The sequence below is a fragment of the Heterodontus francisci genome, unplaced genomic scaffold (assembly GCF_036365525.1).
Source record: "Heterodontus francisci isolate sHetFra1 unplaced genomic scaffold, sHetFra1.hap1 HAP1_SCAFFOLD_43, whole genome shotgun sequence".
Classification (NCBI taxonomy): Eukaryota; Metazoa; Chordata; class Chondrichthyes; order Heterodontiformes; family Heterodontidae; genus Heterodontus; species Heterodontus francisci.
In genome coordinates, this window is record NW_027141852.1 from 4,545,653 (window position 1) to 4,570,075 (window position 24,423).

At 44.3% G+C, this 24,423-nt stretch overlaps 1 non-coding gene across 1 annotated transcript; it reads right to left on the minus strand.

Moving 5' to 3' along the window:
- Positions 1-1,172: 1,172 nt before the first annotated feature.
- On the minus strand, positions 1,173-1,254 carry trnas-gcu (transfer RNA serine (anticodon GCU)). Its single transcript has one exon. It is a non-coding gene; the product is annotated as a tRNA-Ser (tRNA).
- Between the last annotated feature and the right edge of the window lie 23,169 nt (positions 1,255-24,423).

A 24,423-nucleotide genomic window follows, 5' to 3' on the forward strand; every position in this document is an offset into this window, starting at 1 on the left:
ATCTCCTGACACCCCAAATCCTGTCCACCATCGACAAGGCACAAGTCAGGAGTGTGATGGAATACATCCCACTCAACAACACTCAAGAAGCTCAACACCATCCAGGACAAAGCAGCGCACTTGATCGGCACCTAACCCGCCACCTTAAACATTCAATCCCTCCACAACCAGTAAACAGTGGCTGCAGTGTGTACCATCTCCGTATGCACTGCAGCAACTCGCCAAGTATCCTTCAACAGCACCTTCCAAACTCGTGACCACTACCACCTCGAAGGACAAGGGCAGCAGATGCATGGGAACTCACTACCTGCAGGTTCCCCTCCAAGTCACTCACCATCCTGACTTGGAACGATATCGCCATTTATTCACTGTTGTTGGGTCACAATCCTGGAACTCCCTCCCCAACGGCAGTGTGGGTGTTCCTGCACCATATGGACTGCATCAGTTCTAGAAGGCAGCTCTCCACCACCATCTCAACGGCAATAGGAATGGGTAATAAATGCTCGCCTGATCAGCGATACTCACACCCAAGAATGAATAAAAACCAAATCACTCTCCACAGATACCCCACAATCTGGGCTTGGACATTTACTTCAGGAGCACAGAGCTTTATATCACTGCAACATGAGTTCCAATCTTCAGATTCTGTTCACTTTTCGCATTATTTTCTACCAGTCCACGAGCTTTTATTAATTCAGTATTCGGGTCTCTGCTCCTCCGCCGTTTCTAACATCTCACCTCTTACAAAAAAACACTCTGATCTCTCTTCGGTAGTCGATGACCCCTCATTTTAAACTCCATCTGCCAAAGCATTGCTCACTCACTTAATCTATCAAGAAGATTTGAAAATAAATTTCTTGCCAAAGGATAATTTTCTGCATCTGCTCCCTCGCCATTTGCTTTTCCCATTTGTCTTTCACTTGGTGCAAATCCAGAGAAAGTAATGATGGAAGGAAGGAGGGGAGGAAAAATACTGCTCCGTTTCGTGATCCCTATTTGATCTTCATTCCAGTGCAGTTTGGGTGAAGAATTCCAATTGTCTGTCTCAATTTGAATAAAGTATAAACAATTCTGGAATCACTGTCTGGACATTGACAAGAACAGGTTTCGAGGCTGACTTTGCAAATAAGCTCACCCAACGTAAACAATACACGAAACAGCTCATAAACTAGCGACAAGGGTAGGATTCGAACCCACGTATGCAAAGCACAATGGATCAGCAATCCATCGCCTTAACCTCTCGGCCACCTTGTCAGTTGCAGATGCATAGCTGTCACCTTCAGCACAGCTTCTGGCTGTGCAGCCAGCTGTGGAATGATGGAAATATATCTTCTGGAAGTAAATGAAGTTGGGAATGGAGCGGTGTGAAACATTTCCAGACCATGTCCAACACGTTTCTACTCAGTGTGAAAACCCACCACGGAAAGACTGGAACATACAATCATTTCATCACATCATGATTAACATCACTCAGACACCTGAACCATTCGGTCACTGATGAAGTCATGATGACCAAATTTTTCATGAAATGAAAACTGAACTAACTGACTGGAAGAATTGCTTTAACCCCACATGATCAGCGAGGCACAGCATCAGGCCGACTTGTCGGGTGGTGTAAACAGATATCACTGCTTCTGATCTTCACCAGAACAGAGAGTGAGATGTTACATTGATCATCAAACAGACTGTGAGAGAATACAACAGAATAAAACACATGGAGAGACACTGTGGAATAACAAATAGATTTGATTGGAATGTTGAAATTTTGATTGGAATGGATAAAACACCAGAAACAGCAGATTAAATTGGGATTCTCATCATTATATTGATCTGGGACAGAAAAGAGAAACTGATGGAAAGAAGAGAAGGAAGAAAAGAAAGGATGGAACTGTTCAATCTTTTCCGTTTTTTCACTCGCCCATCAAAGCTGATAAAAAAAAGTTGCAAATAACAGAGAATTTCACCAAAAAGGGAGATTAAATGTTGCTGAAACCTTGGATCGAAGGATGCCCCAAAAGATCACCTGTTTAACTGTCTCCTCACTAGGGGATTTCAATCAGTGAGCAATAGTATTCTCTACTTTTTTTGTTAATTGGTCCCAGAACTGTCACTTGGAATTAATATCTGTGTTCCGACTCCTGAATAATAAAATTGTGAGTTTCTCGATATTTTCTGGACACAGTTCCTGCTGAAAGAACTAAGAACTCTTTTCTAATTTGAACAATACTCTGTACACACTCATCAAGTCTGCTAAGCTAGCATCCTTGGTGCTGCTCTCTCTTCTCCCAAACTTCATCTCACGTGACTGTTCCATCATCACTCTGACAGTGGGAGGGGTTGATCCCACTATCTTCAGCATTAACCCTTTACATCCTTATACCACACTGTCTGTCCAAAAAAAATGGGTGGAGGGAACTTCCTTCATTTATCAAAACACCAACAGCAGCACAGTGGCGCAATGGTTAGCACCGCAGCCTCACAGCTCCAGCGACCAGGATTCAGTTCTGGGTACTGCCTGTGTGGAGTTTGCAAGTTCTCCCAATGTCTGTGTGGGTTTCCGCCAGGTGCTCTGGTTTCCTCCCACCTCCAAAAGACTTGCAGGTTGATAGGTAAATTGGCCATTGTAAATTGTCCCTAGTGTAGGTACGTGGTAGGAGAATGGTGGGGATGTCGTCGAGAATATGGGATTAATGTAGGATTAGTATAAATGGGTGGTTGCTGGTTGGCACAGACTCGGTGGGCCGAAGGGGCTATATCTCTAAATAAGAAAAGTAAAATAAAAGCTACCAGTCGTAAATCAACTCAAACCCATTCGAGAGATAGAGGGAGACTGTCAGAGAACTTCCTGCATCCAGTCCTGACCCTGTCACACTCAGCAGCTTCTCACCCAGACCCCACTCTCATCAACACTGAACATTGTCACCGAGACCCTTCAAATACTGTTCATAAAAGGGAGAAAAATTCAAACTTTATCACAGCTAGATTGAATAGAACAAAGTTTAATATCTTCTCGTCGTCACTCGGTAACCACATGAGACAGTCCTTAAATCAGAGGCATAAATTATCAGCTGTAAGAATGTTTGTCATTGGGTTGAATCATTTCTGTGTGAGGAATGTTCCAGCATCATAAACCAGGGGAACGTGTTGACTGAGCTGTGTCTTCATCTCTTCTGGACAGTTCACCCTTCATTCTGCTCTGATTCACTTTCCCAAAGCGGATCGACAGATTCTCAAATCTGGAGACTGGGTTTTCTTATTTTGTTCCTTTTGATTTTTCTTGCTCCTGAATGATAATATATTCCAACCTCGGATCAACCTTGCCCTGTCTCCCAGTCTTGGTTAAAAGCGACAAATAACGGCAACAACATTCTGAAACATACAACACTGTCACATTCTGCTTCAGTGAGATTAATGCTGAGGCAGTTTCCGTGTCGAATGCGATTGTGAACAAATTTCTCTCAAGGAAATTGTGAGTGATCAAGTATTTGCACTGAATTTCTGTGCAAGAAGGGACAGTTTCAAACAGCCATTCCCAAATCACTTCCTTCACAAAGACAAAGACTGTGCTGTCTTAACGTGTGACTCAACTTCACAAACAAATTTGAACTCGAAGTTCAGGAGAAGACAGAGATGTGAATGATTGACAGTGTAATCTTTAAATCATAATTTTCCGTTTCTTCGTTGAAGTGAGGCTCAATCCGAAGCCACTAGAGATCGCGGAAAGCTACAAACTTGGATCCAGAAAACAGAAAAGTAGTGAAACAGTACATTGTGACACTGAAGAATTTATCACCACATTGCAACATTGGCACATTCTTAGACCGTACATTATGAGACAGATTTGTGCTTATATTGGTGGATGAGGAAAGATGCTAAAAACACAAAATCCCAATTTGAGCTAGTGTGTAAGATTGCTCTTTCCACGGAGATAGCATCAAAGAATGCTCGTGAATTTCATCCTATGCCAGTGACAGTAACACACTTCAGAGGAACTTAAACACACTGGTAAAATGGGCTTTCACACAACAGATAAAATTTTACACAGAGACTTGTGAAGTGATACAGTTTGGGAGGAAGAATGAGACAATGTACACCAATCTTTTTTGATCAAGGTTTGAAAAGGTTGCTAAGAGCAAACAGGACACTTGGCTTTATTAATAGAGGCATAGAGTAAAAGCAAATAAGTTATACTAAACCTTTATAAAACACTGGGGCTGAATGACCTACTCCTGTACCTCCACGGAAAGCTTCCACTCCAGGCTCGGACACCCTCTTCAGGATCACTCTCCATACATCCCGCCACTCCACACACGGATATCTCCCTCAGGATCAGATCACAGCTCCACAGTCCTGCCACATCCAGTCGTGAATGGTGGTGGATAATTAAATAACTAACAAGATGAGGAGGCTCCAAAAACATTCACATCCTCAATGATGGTGGTGCTGAGCACGTCAGTGCAGAAGATGAAGCTGAAGCATTTGCAACCATCTTCAGTCAGAAATATTAAGTGGATTTGATCTGTGCTAATTTCAGCTCCTCATGCTCGCTGCTGCCTTGGTTCTCTGGTGCTAATTTCAGAGTAAATCATGCAGCTTGACAATTGGAGCCAAAGAAAAAGACACAGGAGAGGTTGAAAGTGCCAAAACCTGGGATTGAACCAAGAACTGTTTAACTGTTAGTGCAGCACGAACTCAACAAAGCTATTTCAACAACACACGAAAGCCACCATTCTGTCACTGCTTTGGAAGACAATATATACATTAAAGTGTTTGTAAAAAGTTACAGAACACAACATGTGAGTAATATTCCCCATTGTTTTCTCAATACTGAGGGATTGTGAAGTGGGACACAGCCAGAAGTCCCACTGTGCCACACTGACCCTGAGCTGTGAGTGAAATGAGATAAAGTTCAATCTTTAGCAGAGAGATTCTGGAGAGAGGTAAGAGTCCTGAATCAAGGAAAGACTTTCAGACACAATAAAAGCAAAATACTGCAGATGCTGGAAATCTGAAATAAAAACAAAAAGTGCTGGAAATACTCAATAGCTCTGGCAGCATCTGTGGTGAGAGAAACAGAGTTAACGTTTCTGGTCTGTGACCTTTCATCAGAACTGACACAGGTTAGAAAAGAATTAGGTTTTAAACAAGTGACGGGGAGGGGCATGTGGGAGAGAACAAAGGGGAAGGTGTTTGATAGTGCAGAGGGAAGGAGAGATTAAATAACAAAGCTGTCCTGGGACAAAGGCAAAGAGTGTGTTAATGCTTGTGGTTGCCTGACACCAGTCATGCTCTGATGTTATTGAACACAATGTTCAATTCACAAGGTTGTAGAGTGCCGAATCAAAAGGTCAGGTGCTGCTCCTCGAGCTTGGGTTGATTTTCACTGGAACACTGGAACAGGCCAAAGACAGAAATGTTGACATGAGAGCAGGGGAGAGTGTTGAAATGGCAAGCACCCCGAAGCTCAGGATCATGCTTTCGGCCTGAGCAGAGGTGTTCCATCTAATCTGCGTTTGGTCTCCCCAGTTTAGAGGAGACCGCATTGTGAGCAGTGAATACAGAATACATAATTGAAAGAAGTACAAGTAAATCGCTGCTTCACCTGAAAGGAGTGTTTGGGGCTTTAGATAATGAGCAGAGAGGAGGGAAAAGGGCAGGTATTATATCTCCTGCGATTGCATGGGAAGGTGCCTTGGGAAGGGGACGAGGTAGTTGGGGTAATGGAGGAGTGGACCAGGGTGTCGCGGAGGGAACAATCCCTTCGGAATGCTGACAGGGGAGGGGAGGATGCGTTTGGTGGTGGCATCACGCTGGAGGTGGCGGAAATGGTGGAGGATGATCCTTTAGATGTGGATGCAGGTGGGGTGGAAAGTGAGGACAAGGGGAACCCTGTCGCAGATCTGGGAGGGAGGGGAAGGGGGAAGGCAGAGGTTGAGAGTCCTGTCAACTACACTGGGAGGGGGCGGGGTGGGAGTAGTTGAAATCTGGTGATGTTGTTGAATTTAATTTTAAACACTCCTTGAACTCTCTGCTGATGAAGACTGAAAAAGGGAAGAACAACCACACAACAAGGGTCTCAAATCCAAGGCCCTGAGATTAAAAGTCCCATGCTCTACCAACTGAGCTAACAAGGCCTGATACAGTACTTCTACTCTGTCTGTTATTTGACGGATGCAGCTGTTGGCTCCACCCCAAGGGCGGGAATTTGTTCCACCAACGATGAAGCAGTTTCCTATCAATTCCCCAGATTATCAGTAAATCCACTTCCAGAAGCCCCAAAGTGTGATATATTCCTCTCACTCATCAATAATAAAACAGAAATATTTTTACCTTCCAAATTCTGCCATCTATTTTGTCAGTATTTATTTCTCTCTCCCTTTTATTTAGTTCATGCATTTCTTCAGAATTTTTTTTTCAATTATATCTGAGGGAAGAAATGAACAGATCTGGCAGCTCAAAACTGGGTATCCATGAGGCACTGTGGGCCATCAGCAGCAGCAGAATTGTATTTAAACACAATATGTTACCTCATGGCCTGGCATATCCCTCACTCTACCATTACCATCAAGCCAAGGGAGCAATAGTGGTTCAATGAAGTATGCAGGAAGGCATGTCAGGAGCAGCACCAAGCAGACCTAAAAATGAGGTGTCAACCTGGTGAAGCTACAACACAGGATTACTTGCATGTCAAATAGCGGAAGCAGCATGCAATAGACAGAGCTGAGTGATCTCACAACCAACAGATCAGATCAAAGCTCTGCAGTCCTGCCACATCCAGTCCTGAATGGTGGTGGGTAATTAAACAATTAACAGGAGGACGAGGCTCCACAAATATCCCCATCCTTAATGATAAGGGAGACCAGTATATCAGTGCAAAATACAAGGTTGAATCATTTGCAACCATCTTCAGCCAGAAGTGCCAAGTAGATGATCAATCTCGGCCTCCTCCTGAGGTCCCCAGCATCACAGGTGCCAATCTTCAGCTAAATCCACTTCACTCCACATGATATCAAGAAATGGCTGAAGGCTCTGGATACTGACAACATCCTGGCTGCAGTGCTGAAGACTTGTGCTCCAGAACTAGCCACGCCGCCCGCCAAGCTACAACACTGGCATCGACCCAGCAATGTGGAAAATTGCCCAGGTATGTTCTGTATACAAAAGGCAGGACAAATCCAACCCGGTCAATTCCTGCCCGATCAGCCTCCTCTTGATCATCAGTAAAGTGATGGAAGGTGTCGTTGACAGTGCTATCAAGCAGCACTTACACAGCCATAACCTACTCACCAATGCTCATTTTGGGTTCCGCCAGGGCCACTTAGTTCCTGACCTCATTATGGCCTTGGCCCAAATATGGACAGAAGAGCTGAATTCAGGAGGTGAGGTGAGGTGACAGTGACTGCTCTTGCCAAGGGCATCAAGGAGCCCTTGCAAAATTGAAGTCAATGGCAATCAAGGAGAAAAATCTCCACTGGTTGGAGTCATACCTTGCGCAAAGGAATATGGTGCTGGTTGTTGGTGGCCAATCATCTCAGTACCAGACATCGCTCAGGAGTTCCTCAGGGTAGTGTCCTCGGCCCCAACCGTCTTCAGTTGCTTCATCAAAGAACAAACAAAGAACAAAGAAAATTACAGCACAGGAACAGGCCCTTCGGCCCTCCAAGCCTGCGCCGATCCAGATCCTCTATCTAAACATGTCGCCTATTTTCTAAGGGTCTGCATCTCTTTTCTTCCTGCCCATTCATGTATCTGTCTAGAATCAATAAACTTCCTTCCATCATAAGGTCAGAAGTGGAAATGTTCACTGATGATTGCAAAATGTTCAGTTGCATTAGTAGCTCCTCAGATACTGAAGCAGTCCGTGTCCACAAGTAGAGAGACCTGGGCAAGATTGGGCTTGGACTGATAAGTGGCAAGTAACATGCACGCCACAAAAATGCCAGGCAATTACCATTTCCAACAAGAGTGAATCTAACCATCTCTCCTTGACAGTCAATGACATTACCATTGCTGAATCCTTCACAATCAACATCCGGGGGGTTACCAATGAGCAGAAACTGAATTGGATCAGTCATAAAAATACCGTAGCTACAAGAGCAGGTCAGAAGCTGGGAATTCTGCTGCAAGTAACTCACCTCCTGTCCACCATCTACAAGGCACAAGTCAGGAGTGTGGTGTAATACTCCCCACTTGCCTGGATGAGTGGAGCTCCAACAACACCAAAGAAACTCAACACCATCCAGGACAAAGCAGATCACTTGATCAGCACTCCATCCACTACTTTAAATATTCACTTCCTGCACCACCAGTGAACAGTGGCAGCAGTGTGTACCATCTACAAGATGCACTGCAGCAACTCACCAAGCCTCCTTCGACAGCACCTTCCAAACCCCCAATCTCGACCACCTAGAAGGACATTGGATGAATGGGAACACCACCATCTGCAAGCTCCCCTCCAAGTTACACAGTGTCCTGACTGGGAACTATATCACCATTCCTTCACTGTCACTGGATCAAAATCTTGGAACTCCCTTCCTAACAGCACTGTGGGTTTACGTACAACACATGGACTGCAGCAGCTCCAAAAAGGCAGCTCACCACCACCTTCTCAAGGGCAATTAAGGATGGACAATAAAGGCTGCGTTTGCTGACAACGCAACCACTAGGTGGCACAACTCGCTTTCTCCCCCTGCTTTGCACCGGCCGCTTCCACCCTCCATATTCGCTCGCTCCAGACCTCGCTGCTCCCCCCCGTACTTCCCTGGCCGATTGTCTCCCGATCATGTCACCCCATTCTCCAGTCGTTCGCTCACTCCCCATCCCCCCTCCCCTCCAGCCACTAGCTCTAGGCTGTGCTGCTTCCCTTCTCTCGGCCACTTGCTCCCACGTTTGTCCAGTCTCCACGCGCCGCCCGAAGAAGCAAGGTGGGCTGCAAAGTGTGACGTAGGAGTGAGTAGTGAGTTGCCTAGAGGACGGAAGTGGCATGGCCTAGAGCTAGCGGCTGGAGCGGGGGTTGGGGGGCAGAGAGCAAGCGGCCATAGAGCTGGATGACGCGAGTGGGGAACAATTGTCCAGGGGAGCATCGAGGTGTACAGCGAGCGGCTGAGGGGAGGAAGCGTCGAGGCCTGGAGCGAGTTGCCGAGGGGGGAGGTCTCCAGCCTCAAAGTCTCCTATTCAGCCGCTTCCTCCAGCTGAGTGAGGGGCTGGATACCTGATGACGCTTTAGCGCACATGTGCGAAGATGGACCAAGCGCGGATATGCGATGATGTTGGCGCTGCGCAATGACATCATCCTCCACATGTGCCACTTAATCCTGGCAAGATGTAGCTGTGCCTATGCACAGCTTGGCACAGTCCGATGATGTCAGCGGGCCGGTCCATTGACAGGAATCACATTGTGTCAGCAGTGCCCACAACCCAGGAAAGAATAAAAAAGAGATTTACCACAATGGTAGCAGGGTGAGGGATTTCAGTTATGTGGAGAGATTGGAGAAGCTGGGGTTGTTCTCCTTGCAGCAGAGAAAATTCAGAAGAGATTTGACACATTTGTTCAAAATCATGAAGGTTTTCAATATTTTAAATAAGGAGAAACTGTTTCCAGTGGTAAAAGGGTCAGTAAGCAGAGGACACAGATATCAGGTGATTGGCAGAAGAACCAGAGGTGACATGAAGAACCATTGTTTACACAGCAATGTGTTGTGATAAAGAAAGAAAAGACTTGCATTTATATAGCACCTTTCAAGACCACTGGACATATCAAAGCACTTTGTAGACAATTAAATACTTTTGAAGTGTAATCACTGTTGTAATGTCAGAAATGCAGCAGCTGATACCCACAAACGGCAATGTGATAATGACCAACTGATCTGATTGAGGGGCAAATATTTATCACAACACCAGGGAGAATTGCTCTTCACTTGTTTGAAATTGGAGCATGGGATCTTTGACATTCACCCAAACATGCAGACCAGGTCTTGGTTTAACATCACACCTGAAAGGCAGCACCTTCAACACCCTCATTGCTGCACTGGAGTGTCAGCTGTGAAATCTGAACCCAGAAGCTTGTGATTTCGAGGTGAGTGTGACCAACTGAGCCACAGCTTTTACCTGAGTCTCAATCCTTCTACCAACAATTTCTATCGGGTCTGTCACGACCCCTCATGATTGTGAACACCTCTATCAAATCTCCTCTCTGAAGAGAACAACCCCAGCTTCTCCAATCTATCCACATAACTGAAATCCTAACCACATGTTGCAGAAAGGAATTTTTCCTCAAGTTCCTTCTGGTTTTGTGAGTCACCTTAAATCTGTAACCTTCGGTTATTGACCTTTCAGCAGTTAGAAACAGTTCCTCAGTATTTACTCTACCTCAAACCTTCAAGGAAGCTCTGCAATGTAACTGAAAATCAAGTTGTCAGAAGTGGGATTTAAACACATGCCTCCAGTGAAAGCTGCAACCTGAACAGAGAAGCTGAAACCGCTCAGTCACCTCAACTGTTCAGACCTTTTTGACCTCGTCCTCACTTCTGTACTTTGAAAGGTTCACTCAGTTCAGGAACTTGTTCAATGTTGCTGGAATGCTCAGTGACTGGGATATTAACTCCCCCGGGTTTTCCTGAGCTTGTTCTCGGTGTATGGGGATGTTTGTCCTGGGCTGTGGAATCTTGCATCCCTGTAATGGACATTAACCCACTGATTGAATCTGTATTCACTGCTTTCCACTGGTGCTGGGTAATTGCAGAGTGTGGGGCCGGAATGTTGCTGCTTGTCCCGGCCTCACTCACTCTGGGAAAGAGTGAATAATTGATGCGTCTGTTTCTGCATCTGAAATGTGACTTCGATCTGCTGTTATTAACCGAGGCAGCGCTGCAGAAGGATACGTTAATAATCTCTCACTAATCAACTGCAAACAGTCAGAATGTGTAACTTTGAGCAGCGCTTTCTGCATCGTCAGGGCTGGAAAGTTCGGGGAGGGAGAGACACTGTCAGTATCTGAGTGTATACAGCACTGGACAGAGAAAGAGCCAATATATTGGGGCTGAGACACAGTGCATCTTTTCACATTTAATCACAATAATATCCACAGTCAGGAGCTGAAAATGATGAAAAACCGAATAGCAAGAGCAAAATTAAGAAATGTAAGTAATTATAGATTAGCTGATCAGCTTTCACTGTGTTACCTGGTTGTCTACTGTTTTATATTCAATGCTGTCTCCACTGTGGCCAGGGAATGATTTCTTCTCAAAGGCTGAACATTAACAAAACTGCTTGTAATTTAAAATCTTTTAAAAGTAATTCCATGGAGCGAATGGGGCAAAGTCAAATAACTGCATCAATTATAGGAGAGCTGGTTGGTGATGACGTGGATGTGACTGCAGTGTGCAGGACCAGACTGTTTCTATAGATTCACGATGAATGTTCCATCTTTATTTATAACAGTAAAACTGATAGTGGACAATGGCTATTCTGGTTGCAGCAACCTGAAGATTTAACTCATTAACACCCTACTTTAGGGTAATTTAGAAAGAACAACATGCAGCTCTGTCAGTTAGTGTGTTTGTTTGTTAACCCACAATTTGATGGTTCAAGCACATAAATGGATGAGGCTTTATTAACTTAAACTCTTCTACATCTGCTATATTACTCTTGCTGTTGATTTTTCAAAGATAAGGTTAATCAAGTCTTTCTTTGTGAAATCCATGCTGACTGTGTTTTATTATTTTTCATTTCCATCTGTATTTTCTACTTTGGAGGATTACAGGATATTATCATTTTTTTATTCATTCATGGGAGGTGGGTGTCGCTGGCTAGGCCAGCATTTATTATCCATCCCTAATTGCCTTGAGAAGGTGGTGCTGAGCTGCCTTCTTGAACCACTGCAGTGAATGTGCTGCTGTTATGAAGAGAGTTCCAGGATTTTGACCCAGCAACAGTGAAGGAACGGTGATACAGTTACAATTCAGGATGGTGTGTGGCTTGGAGGGGAACTTGCAGGTTGTGGTGTTCCCATGCGTCTGTTGCCCTTGTCCTTCTAGGTGATAAAGGTCGCGGGTTTGGAAGGTGCTGTCTCAGGAGCCTTGGCACATTGCTGCAGTGCATCTTGTGGATGGTACACACTGCTGCCACTGTGTGCCAGTGATGGAGGGCATGAATGTTGTAAATGGGGTGCCAATCAAGCGGGCTGCTTTGTCCTGTTGAGTTTCTTGAGTATTGTTGGAGCTGCACCCAGCCAGACAAGTGGAGAGTATTCCATCATACCCCTGACTAATGTACAGGCTTTGGGGAGTCAAGAGGTGAGTTACTTGCCGCAGGATTCCTAGTCTCTGACCTGCTCTTGTAGCCATAATATTTATATGGCTACTGCAGTTCAGTTTCTGCTCAATGGTAACCCCCAGGTTGTTGAGAGTGGGGGATTCAGCGATGGTAATGCCATTGAATGTCAAAGGGAGATGGTTAGATTCTCTCTTGTTTGGGATGGTCATTGTCTGGCAGTTGTGTGGTGAGAATCTTATACATCTTTATTGTAGGGTACTCTATTGTACTGTTGAGTGACTACACTTTAAAAGTCCTTCCTTCATTGGCTGTAAAAGGGTTTGCAATGTCCTGTGGTCGTGAAATGCAAGTCTTGCTTTTTCCATTGTTATCAGTGTCATTGTGATCAAAAGATAGGATTCATGAGCACAAATTTTAAATCAATTTTGATTAAAATAATGTACAAGCATCGATATTCTTGCACTATACTTAATAATCTCCATCTTCCTATCCGTACAGAGTACAATGTCTTTGACCCTGAAATTGATTCCACAATCGCAGTCCCTCAGACAATTTCAGCTCAGTTCTGATGAAAGGTCACAGATCTGAAACGTTAACTCTGTCTCTCTCTCCACAGATGCTGCCAGACCTGCTGAGTATTTCCAGCATTTTCTGTTTTTATTTCAGATTTCCAGTATCAGCAGTATTTTGCTTCTGTGTTACTTTGAAAGTTAAAACTGACCCACCTGTCTACAATTCACACTGGGGTCTCCCATGAAATGATTCTGTATAATGTTAATGTAATGAATACAGACTCCGAGCACAGAGCTTCCTGTGGGGAATTGGGGATATGAAAACCAGCAGACTCTGCAGGAATTTCCACTGGGAGCACAAATTCACAAAATCTACCTTTTATATATCGATTCATTTTGATTGTCCTTCTGGAAAATTATTTTGAAGCAATTTAAACATCAACCCACAGCTCCATGACTGGGTCAATTATGAGGTCATCCTCTGACAGGTCATGTGACAGCTGGAGCCACAAGACATCAGAACCAGATTTGTGACTGGATTAAAACCCGGAATCCTGTCCCAATGGCTTTTCAAATAAAGCTGTTGCTGTTTGAAAACACAGCAGTTAAACTTTCTGCCTGACCATGCGGGGAGCTGGGGAGAAATTTACAAAACTGAATCCTTTTACAAAATAGTTCAAAAACCATTCACTGAAAAATCATGTGAGGATTCATGTGCAGTAGAGAAACAAGAAGAATACAGAAAGTACAGAGGAGAGCTGAAAAAGGAAATGAGATCAGCAAGAGAATGTATGATAAAAGATTAGCAGGTCACATAACTGGGAACACTGAAGTCTTTTACCAACATATGGACAGTCAATGAAAGGGTGAGTCAATTAGGAGATCCTGTGGAGGCAGAGGGTGTGGTTGAGGTACTAATTAAGTACATTTCATCTGTCATCACAAAACAAACGGGTGCTGCAAATGTCACAGTAAAGGAGGAGGAAGTGGAGAATTTGGAGGGGATGAAAATAGATAAAGAGGAGACAATTACAAGGTTAGCAGTGCTCACACCTGTCTACAGGTCACCCGGTCTGGATGGGCTGCATCCTGGGTTGCTGAGGGAAGTCAGGGTGGAAATAGCAGAAACTCGAACCACAATCTTTCAATCCTCCTTGAATATGGGAATGATGCCAGAGGACTGGAGGATGAAGGTAAGCTTGGGTAGTTCGATCTCAGTTTAACTTGACCATTTTTATCATGTATCCATTGTCATAACTAACAACGTTAAGAAAGCCATTTTATAATGAACACATGACCAAAGGAACCATTTTGTGTTCAGTACTAACGTTTATATCCTGTATAATTAATGAGTAGCTACCCATCCTGAAACAGATGATTGTAAAAGTAATGAACCTTGATTGAGTTATAATTAATGAATCAATAAACATTTTAGAGAGAATGGGTTTTCATTTAAAGTTAGTTCAATCTAATTACTGTGAGTTTCTGTGTCTGTGTGGGAAAGGACAGTTTCAGCTAAATGTATTCAAACAATGGACCTTTCTCGGACCCCTGATAAAACCCATGGTATGGTACATCGTGACCTTCAAGAGTCTAGATTTAATGAACAGGAAACTTGTTTCAGATCAGATTGGGAGACAGTGTGAAACCACTCCATTGTACTCATGTCTGAGATTCTGAGGACCGGTGACTGTTAGTGGAAGACATTATTAAGAACTAATTAAATGTACCTAGCAACAGCTAGGACCAATTATTATTTTACATGGTGGTGTGATGGCCATCCAAGGGTTAAAAGTAGGGATCTTGTAAGGTTTCAGTGTGCAGGAACACTAGAAGATCTCAGGGGTAAAGACTCAGATCATCAACCAAGTTCTCCATCTGACGAGGGATCTAGACTGGACAAAGAGGACCGTGACACTCTGAGACCAAGCTCGACCAGTCCCCAGAGCTGTAAAGTTATATTCCCCAAGTTTGTTAAGTATAATTTTACTTTCAATTATTAAGTACTATTTTACTCTCAATAAAAGTTCTGGACTTATTAATCAAGTATCCTGTTGCTTTAATTGGTTAAAGTCATGCCCAAAGTGATTGTCTGCAATAGACTTTCCAGAATTAAAAGATAAGTCTGCAAGGGTTGTGAATATTACAGCCCTGTTTAAAAAGAGAGATAAACCCAGGAACTACAGACCAATTAGTCTAATGTCGGTGGTGGGGAAACTTTTAGAGACAATTATCCAGGAGGAAATTGACTGTCACTTGGTAGAACATGGGCTAATAAATGACAGCCAGTACAGATTGGTTAACAGATGATTGTGTCTGAAATAATTAATGAATTAATTTATTTGATGAAGTTTCACAGAGAGTTGACGAGGGTGGTGAGGTTAATGGTACGTGTCTGGACGTCAAAATTGTGTTTGAAAAGGTACAATAAACTAGACTTGGGGCAGCACAATGGCACAGTGGTTGGCACTGCAACCTCACAGCTCTCGCAACCCAGGTTCAGTTCTGGGTACTGCCTGTGCAGAGTTTGCAAGTTCTCCCTGTGACTGTGTGTGTTTCTGCTGGGTGCTCCGGTTTCCTCCCACAAGCAAAGACTGCAGGTTGATCGGTAAATTGGCTGTTGTAAATTGCTCCTAGTGTAGGTAAGAGAATGGTGGGGATGTGGTAGGGAATATGGGATTATGGTGTAGGATTACTATAAATGGGTGGTGGTTGGTCAACACAGACTCAGTGGGCCGTAGGGCCTGTTTCAGTTTTGCATCTCTCTCTGACTTGCTTACAAAATTCAAGCAGATGGGATTAAAGGGGCAGTGGCAGTGTGGATCCAAAATTGGCTGCAGGGTAAAAAGTAGGGTGAATGCTTGTTTTTCAGAATGGAGGGAGTAATACAGTAATGTCCTTGTTGTTGCAATATGTTCAATGTCAGACCACGAGCTGTCCGAGGGATGGGGCAATTTGTGATGTTCCTGTGGTTGCAATATTTGCAGTGTCTGACCTTGATCTGTCACAGGGACGTGGCATTTATGAGGTCCCTGTGGGGTGCTGTTTGTTTGGTGTATCACACTGACCTGTCCCAGAGAGCGGGAAGGTTGTGATGTCCTTGTGGGTTGCAATCTGTTCAGTGTCTGACTCTGATCTGTACCAGAGATGGGGCAGTGTGTGATATCCTGGTGCATGTCATACAGGCCCACTGGTGTGTGGTTCCATCCTGATGCCAAGAAACAGAGCCCCATCTCTGGGCAAAAAGTCTCACTTCTCAAGGGGTGTCTGGAGAAGACACAGTGGCGCAGTGGTTAGCACCGCAGCCTCACACCTCTAGTGACCCGCGTTCGATTCTGGGTACTGCCTGTGCAGGGTTTACCAGTTCTCCCTGTGACTGCGTGGGTTTCTGCCGGGTGCTCTGGTTTCCTCCCACAGCCAAAGACTTGCAGGTTGATAGGTAAATTGGCCATTGTAAATTGCCCCTAGTGTAGGTAGGTGGTAGGGGAATTGAGGGGATGTGGTAGGAATATGGGATTAATGTAGGATTAGTATAAATGGGTGGTTGATGGTTGGTACAGACTCGGTGGGCTGGAAGGACCTGTTTCAGTACTGTATCTCTAAATAAATAAATAAGAAGGCTGGGGTAGTAAACCTGGACAGTAAATCCGGAGTGGAGTCCTGGAGGCGGTTACCTGTGACTTATCAGGCAGTTTTCCAGCAACTCCTACAACAGAACTGGTAACAAACAGTACTGTTTTTTCCTTTCCTTTGGACAATACGAGCAATGCTGAGAGGGGGTCCTGATGCTCAGGGTCTCCATACTGTTTGCCCAGGCCTGTGCCCTAGAGAGCACACTCCAGCTTCGTGGTCAAACATGAGCACAACCCGGGAATAAACAGTTACTGATTATAAGCTCTAATTCAATTGGTGTAGAGTATGAGCGCCAGGGGTGACTTCGGACAGTGGGAGAGCTCATAGTGTCTCATTGGATAGCTACCATTCACTCCAAGCTGGGCAGCCCCCAGTCAGTTAGGTGCTGTGAAGCCACGACCTGCTTGCTTCAATGGGTGCTTGGAGCTTAGAGAGTCATCTCTCAACAGGTGGATTGATAATCTATGCACCAAGAAAAACAAACTCAACAAAGAAGACACCAGTCCTTCGCATCACAAGCTGGAATGTAAGGACCATGTGTCCTGGCCTTTCCGACAACCTTCTGCAGGTTGATGACACACACAAGACAGCTGTGATCGACAAGGAACTCACAATGCTCAATGTGGACATTGCTGTGCTGCAAGAAACTAGACTCGTTCAAAGTGGATCCCTCAAAGAGAAACACTACACCTTCTTCTGGCAGGGGAAAGCCCAAGAGGCAACTCGTGAGCATGGCGTGGGCTTCACAGTAAAATACACGCCACTTCAAATGAGTGAACCACCCACAGTAGGCTCAGAGAGACTTCTTACTCTTCACTTGTCAACAAGTGTGGGCCCAGTTAATCTCATGTGCATCTATGTCCCAACACTCACCTCCACCCCAGATGTCAAGGATCAATTCTATGAGACACTTGACACGGCCATCAGTAGAATTCCCAGCACTGAGGGACTGTACCTTCCAGGAGACTTCAACACAAGCTTGGGTACTGACTACACAGCTTTGCCAATGTGCATAGGGCACCAGGGGATTGGCAAGATGAACAAAAATGGACAGAGGTTGCTGGAGCTATGCTGTCACCATGGATTCTGTGTGATGAACAGCTACTTCCAGGTCAAGCTGTGCTACAACGTGTCCTGGAGACATCCGAGATCATGCCATTGGCACCAGCTAGACCTTATCTTCACCAGACATAACACCCTCAGCAGTGTCCTCATCACTCGCAGCTATCACAGCGCTGACTGTGACACTGATCACTCCCTGGTGTGCAACAAGGTCAGGCTTCAGCCAAGGAAGCTTCATCCATCCATGATAAAAGCTCGTCTTCTGATCAACACTTGCCGAACAACTGACCCAGAAAGGACCCAGGAGTTCATCAACATCCTCGATCAGGCTCTTTCAGACAACAATGCTCAAGGCCTCAGTGCAGTGTCAAAGTGGAAACATCTGCACACCACCATCTATAACTCTGCACTCACTGTGTATAGGAAAAGAGATGGGAGGAATGCTGACTGGTTTGAGGCTTATTGGACTGAAATGGAGTCAGTTACTGTAACTAAGAGGAGAGCCCTCATGAACTACAAACAAGTCCCCAGCAAACAACATCTAAATGCTCTCAGAGCTGCCAGAAACAAGTCTCTGCAGTCTGCTCGGCACTGCACCAATCAATACTGGTTAAAACTCTGCTGATGAATCCGGGAATGCTAGAGGGATGTATGAAGGAATTAAGAAAGCAATGGGCCCAGTAGTAACTAAATCAGCACCTTTTGAAGACAAAGAGAGGGGTGATCATCACTGAACCTAACAAGCAGATGGAAAGGTGAGTGGAGCATTATCTTGAACTCGACATAACGGAGAACATTGTCATTGAAGTAGCTCTCAGTTCCATTCAAGACTTCCCTGTCATGGAGGAACTGGACAGTGAGCCCTCCATAGTCGAGCTCAACAAGGGCTCAAAACATGTGTGATGCAAACATTGTCACCTTGTACAAAATTAAGGGGGATCGCAGTGACTACAGCAATTATCGGAGCCTGCTACTCAGTTCCACTCACCTGCTCGATCCCTTTCCTCCTGCAAGTTCCTTTGCTTCAGGTATCCATCCAATTTCCTTTTCAAATCATTGATTGTCTCTACTTCTACCACACTCGTGGGTCAGGACATTACCACTCACAGCATAAAAAAATTCCACCTCACCCAAGGATGGGAAATATTTATATCTTCTATATTTAGCTTATTCCCTATCTCTACAAGAATAGAATGGCAGTCAACATGAAAGGGAACCCAAAAATCTTCGAGCAGTATATAAATAATAAGCAGGTAGTCAGCGGTGAAGTGGGCCCCATTAGGGACAAAGAAGGTAATATATACTTAGAGCTGCAGGGCAATGTTAATCTAGTTAATAAGTACCTTGTATCAATGATCACTAAGGAAGTGGAATTTGACAAAATATCAGGAGAAGTGGAGAGTGTAGAGGCAATGGAGAGGGTACAAATTGAGAGAGGGAGGTACTGAAAAGGCTGGTTATGCTTCAGGAAGATAAATTAACTGGTCCGGATGGCTTTCATCACAGATTGAGAAAGGAAATGTGGATGCAGCTAACAGAAAGGCTTGCTATAATCTTCCAATCTTCCCTGGATACGGGGGAGGTGTCAGAGGATTAAACAGTTGCAAATGTGACACCCTTATTCAAGAAAGGGTGTAAGGACAGTCCGGCTAACTACAGGCCAGTTAGATTAACAGCAGTGGTGGGTAAGGTTTTAGAAAGAACAATCAGGGAAAAAATCAACAGTCACTTGGAGAGGTTTGAGTTAATTAAGGAGAGTGAGCATGGATTTATAAATGGGAGTTCATGCTTGACTAATCTAACTGCATTTTTTGATGAACTAACAGAGAAGGTTTATGAAGGACATGCAGTGGATGTTGTTTATATGGATTTTAAGAAACGACACATAAAAGGATGATTAACAACATTGAGGTTCATGGAATAGGAGGGTCAGTGTCCAATTGGATAGAGAATTGGCTTCAGGACAGAAAACAGAAAGTCGTAATAAATGATTCATTCTCAGACTGGAAGGTTGTCGACAGTTCTGTTCCCCAAGGGTCACTGCTGGAACCACTGCTTTTTACTTGCGACAGATAAATGACTTGGATCTTGGAATATAGAGTAGAATCTCAAAATATGCCGATAACACCAAACTTGGAGAAGTGGCAAACAGTGAGGATGAAATGAACCACCTGCAACAAGACAGTGATCGGCTAGCAGAATGGGCAGACAGGTGCAGATGGATTTTAATAGTGACTAGTGTGAGGTGATGCATTTTAGCAGAAGGAATAGGGAGAGGCAATATATACTTAATGGCACAGTTCTAAAGAGTGTGCAGGAATAGAGGGACCTGTTCACTGAACAATGAACAACGTGAACAATTACTTCTTGTTGTGTGCTCTCAGATTTGTCACCTTCACTGCACTGGAGTGAGGTGACATCTACTGGCATGAAGCAAGAACTGCAATCAAGCAGCAGAAATTCCATCGTCTGTCAGGGTGAAAGAAACATTGCAATGTGAGGAAATAGTGAATGGGTTTGATTGGGTTGGTGGAGACATGATTCCACTTGTGGTGGAGTCCAAAGCAAAGGCCAGAAATATAAAATTGTCATTATTAAAAGATATGAGGAATTCATGATAAATGTATTTCGGTAGTGAGTGGGTGGAATCTAGATAAAATAGAAAGTGAGATTGGGTGGACAGAAGCAGTGTGAAAGGATGGCTCAAACAAAAGGTAAACGCCCTGAAAGGTGAACTCTGTTTCTCTCTCCACAGATGCTGCCAGAGTTTCTGAACATTTCCAACACTTTCTGTTTTTATTTCAGAATTTGCAATATCTTGCTTCGCTCTGAAAAAAAAATGGATGATCGGCTTTGGCGGCCAGTGAAATTCCACAGGAGCTAAAAGGAAGTTCTGATATCAGTGGCATGTTCATCTAGGGGTATGATCCTTGCTTAGGGTGAGTGATTAATTAATGTGTGAGAGATCCTGGGTTCAAATCCTGGACAAGTCCTTCTTCTTTGGCATTTTTAGTTTAAGGTCATTGATTGGTTTCAGCCTTGCAGAAGGCGGAATTGATTTCCATATGGAGCCTGCTTGAGGACCAGAGAGCTGGATTCAAAGAGCTTGATTAACTAAATGTACAGATAGCCAAGTGGGAATATAAAGTTGTTGCAGTAATTGTGACCTGACTCCAAAAACAACAGGACTGGGTTCTGGACTGGAATGGAATGGAATTCTTCAGTGTTTCTGTTGTTTGGCTTGCATTGACTCATCGATTTTCTTGTTTTTCACTTTGTCGATGCCTTTGAATAATTGTGGATCCTTCTTCAGATTGTCATCTTTCACCAGGTAGTTCTGACCTCTGATGATGATGATCGTAATGAGCTTCAACTCACTGATAGTTTTGGAACTGAACAGATTTCCTTTGCTTGAGTCTACAACATGGAACTCAGTCTGACATGTGGACCCATGGGAGGATTTGAATGCCACCCCTGCGTTGGAGAATCCAGTTGCATCCATCCAATAAGAGACCGAGTAGAAGTGACAGTTCAGTCAGTCAAACATTAAACTTTTAATTTCAGGGTGGTGAGTTTGAGTGCCATTTTGTTTTTCCCCTTTTTAAGGCTTCATTAGCAGAGAGTACAAGGAGTGTTTGAAATGAAATTCAGCAAAAGTATGAGAAAGTCTCACTTTGATTCGGGACTCATCTCTCTGCAGCATCTCGCTGTGAAAGATTGAACTACATCTCATTTCATTCCCAGCTCGGGGTCAGTGCGGCTCAGTGGGACTTCTGGCTGTCTCCTGTTTCACAATCCATCAGTGCTGAGAAAGCAATGGGGAATATTATTCACGGCTCTGTAACCTGATGACACCGATTTAAGGTGAATGGCAAAAGAACCAACGGCAACATGAGGAAAAACTTCTTTTGCACAGCGAGTGGTTAAGATCTGATATGCACTGCTTGAGAGTGTGATGGAGGCTCATTCAACCATGGCTTTCAAAATGGTATAAGATAATTATCTGAAGTGGAAAAATTGCATGTTTTCATGGAATACATGAGTCTGTGGCATGAGCTGAGTTGCTCGTGCATAGAAGCAGCACAAGCACAATGACTTCCTTTTGTTCTGTAACTATTCTATGATCTATGATTCTTTTCAGAGTGAAATCAACACTCACATACAAGAAACTGACAGGTACACTGTAAACTTCGCATTACCAGACAAGAAATTGACAGATACAGTGTGAAACCCACAGTCACGTAGCAGCAGTTGGCAGGTAACGTGTAAAAATCTTTCTTTCATATCCCAACTGCAAGGTACAAAGGAAATTAGGTACAAACCCAGGCTCACACTTCAAAGACTGAGAGATACAAAGCAAAACACATACTCACCTACAAGTACAGAGACGAAGACACACTCAGAGGAGGTGCAGATTAAAGACACATGCATGTAACAGAAACTGATAGAGATAGAATCAAACCCTTTCTCACTTCTCAGAAACTGATAGATATAGACAAAAGCTGATGCTCACATGCAAGTTGTTGAAAGATATGTGGTGAAACTCACAGAGCAATAGCAGAAACAAACAAGTACTGAATAATACCCACAGTCACAGACCAAAAACTGAAATATACTGTGTTAAGCACCACTTTCTCACACCAGAAACTCATGGCTGCAAAGTGAAGGTGACTCTATCCTCCCAGGCACTGACAGGTGCAAAAGAAAACACTCACGACGATTCCAGGTCATGAAATCTACGGAATAAAACCTTTCAGCTGAAAGAATAGCATTAATGACAGGTGTGATACCCAGAATGCTCAGCGGCCTAGAATCCGCCCTATCTGTGACAGGAGCGGGGCGCGCAGGCTAGGTAGAGAGCTTTGTCAGCAGCAGGAGCTGCGGGTTCGGAGTTGGAGCGGGATATTCACAAAGTGCGAGAAGACTTTGCGGGCTCACACAGCTGGAGCAGGGCCTCAGGGCCACAATAAGATGGAACAATCCCATCTGTATCCCTGCGGATGGCGGTGGTGAAGCTTTTCCCGGTGAGGCTTCCCGAAACGGCGTCTACAAATGGATAAGAATTGGGGACTGGGCAGGGAGCGTCTGTAAATGGATAAGAATTGGGGACTGGGCAGGGAGCTTCTGCAAATGGATAAGAATTGGGGGACTGGGCAGGGAGCGTCTCTAAATGAATAAGATTTGGGTACTGGTCAGGAAGCGTCTGTAAATGGATAAGAATTGGAGACTGGGCAGGGAGTGTCGATAATTGAATAAGAGTTGGAGACTGGGCAGGGAGCGTTTCTAAATGAATAAGATTTGGGGACTGGGCAGGGAGCGTCGATAAATGCTTAAGAATTGGGGACTGGTTCGGGAGCGTTTTTTTATTCGTTCGTGGGATGTGGGCGTCCCTGGCTCGATCTCAGCTCAAGTAATGTGTCCAGTTCTGGGCACCAGGCTTTAGAAAGGACATCAAAGCTTCTGAGACAGTTCAGAGGAGATTTGCGAGAATGATACCAGAGATGAGGGGTTTCAGTTTTCTGGACAGGCTGGTGAAGCTGGGATTGTTCTCCTCAGAGTAGAGAAGGTTAAGGGAAGATTTAATAGAGGTGTTCAGAATCATGAAGGATTTTCATAGGGTCGAGAGGGAGAAACTGTTTCCACTGTCCTGGGGGTCAGTAACCAGAGGACACAGATTTAAAATAATTGGCCAAAGATGTCAAGGGGAGGTGAGGAGAGATCTTTTTACCCAGTAACTGATTCGGATTTGGAATGAATTGTCTGACAGGGTGGTGGAAACAGATTCAATTATAACTTTCATAAAGGAATTGGACAAATATTTCAAAGTGAAATTCTCCAGGATTATGGGGAAATAGGCAGGGGGTTGGACTAATTGCATCTTTTTGTCAGAGTCAGCAGAGGCACAATGGGGCCGAATGGCCTCCTTCTGTGCTGTATGATTCTATGAACATAAGAACGAGGAGCCGGAGTCGGCAAGTCAGCCACTCGAGCCTGCTCCGCCGTTCAATACAATCATGGCTGATCTCATCACGGCAGTTCTTGTTTCTTGCCAGTAGATGTCACTTCACTCCAATACAGTGAAGTTTACAAATCTGAGAGAGACACAACAGGAAAGAATTGTTCACATTATAGTGAATGTGTGGGATTTAGAAATACTAGGAGTGGAGACGAGTTATTACTTCTCTGCTCGATCCCCATAGCCCTGTAAAAGTAGTTCCTTCAAGTGCCTATTCAAATTCCTTTTGTAATCCTCGATTGTCTCCATTTCCACCGCCCTCGTGGGCAGCGAGCTGCAGATCATCACCAATCAGTGTAAAAAAGTTCTTGCGCACATTCCCCCTGTATCTCCTGTCCAAAACCTTCAATCTGTGTCCCCTAGTCCTTGTACCAATAGTTAACGGGAACAATGTTTCCTTGCCAATTTATTTAAAACTGTCATAGCCGAAAACACATCTATCAATTCTCCCCTCACTCTCCTTTGATGCAGGTAGAACAACCCTAGCTTTTCCATCCTAACCTTGTAACTAAAATCCTCCATCCCTGGATCCATTCTGGTGAATTTCCTCTGCATCCTCTCAAGGACGCTCACATTCTTTCTTAAGTGTGGTAAGCAAAACTGGAAGCAACACGCCAACTGGGGCCGAACCAGAGCTTTATAATGGTTCAGCATAACTTCCCTGCTTTGTACTCAATGCCTCTTTTTTTCAAGCCCAAGATCCCATATGCTTTGCTAACCACTCTCGCAATATGTCTTGCCACCTTCAAAGATTGATGCACATGAACCCCAAGTCCCTCTATTCCAACACACACTTTAGAACTGTGTCATTAAGTAAATATTGCCTCTCCCTATTCCTTATGCCAAAATACATCACCTCACACTTGTCACTATTAAATTTCTTCTGCCACCTGTCTGCCCATTCTGCTAGCCTATCATTGTCCTGTT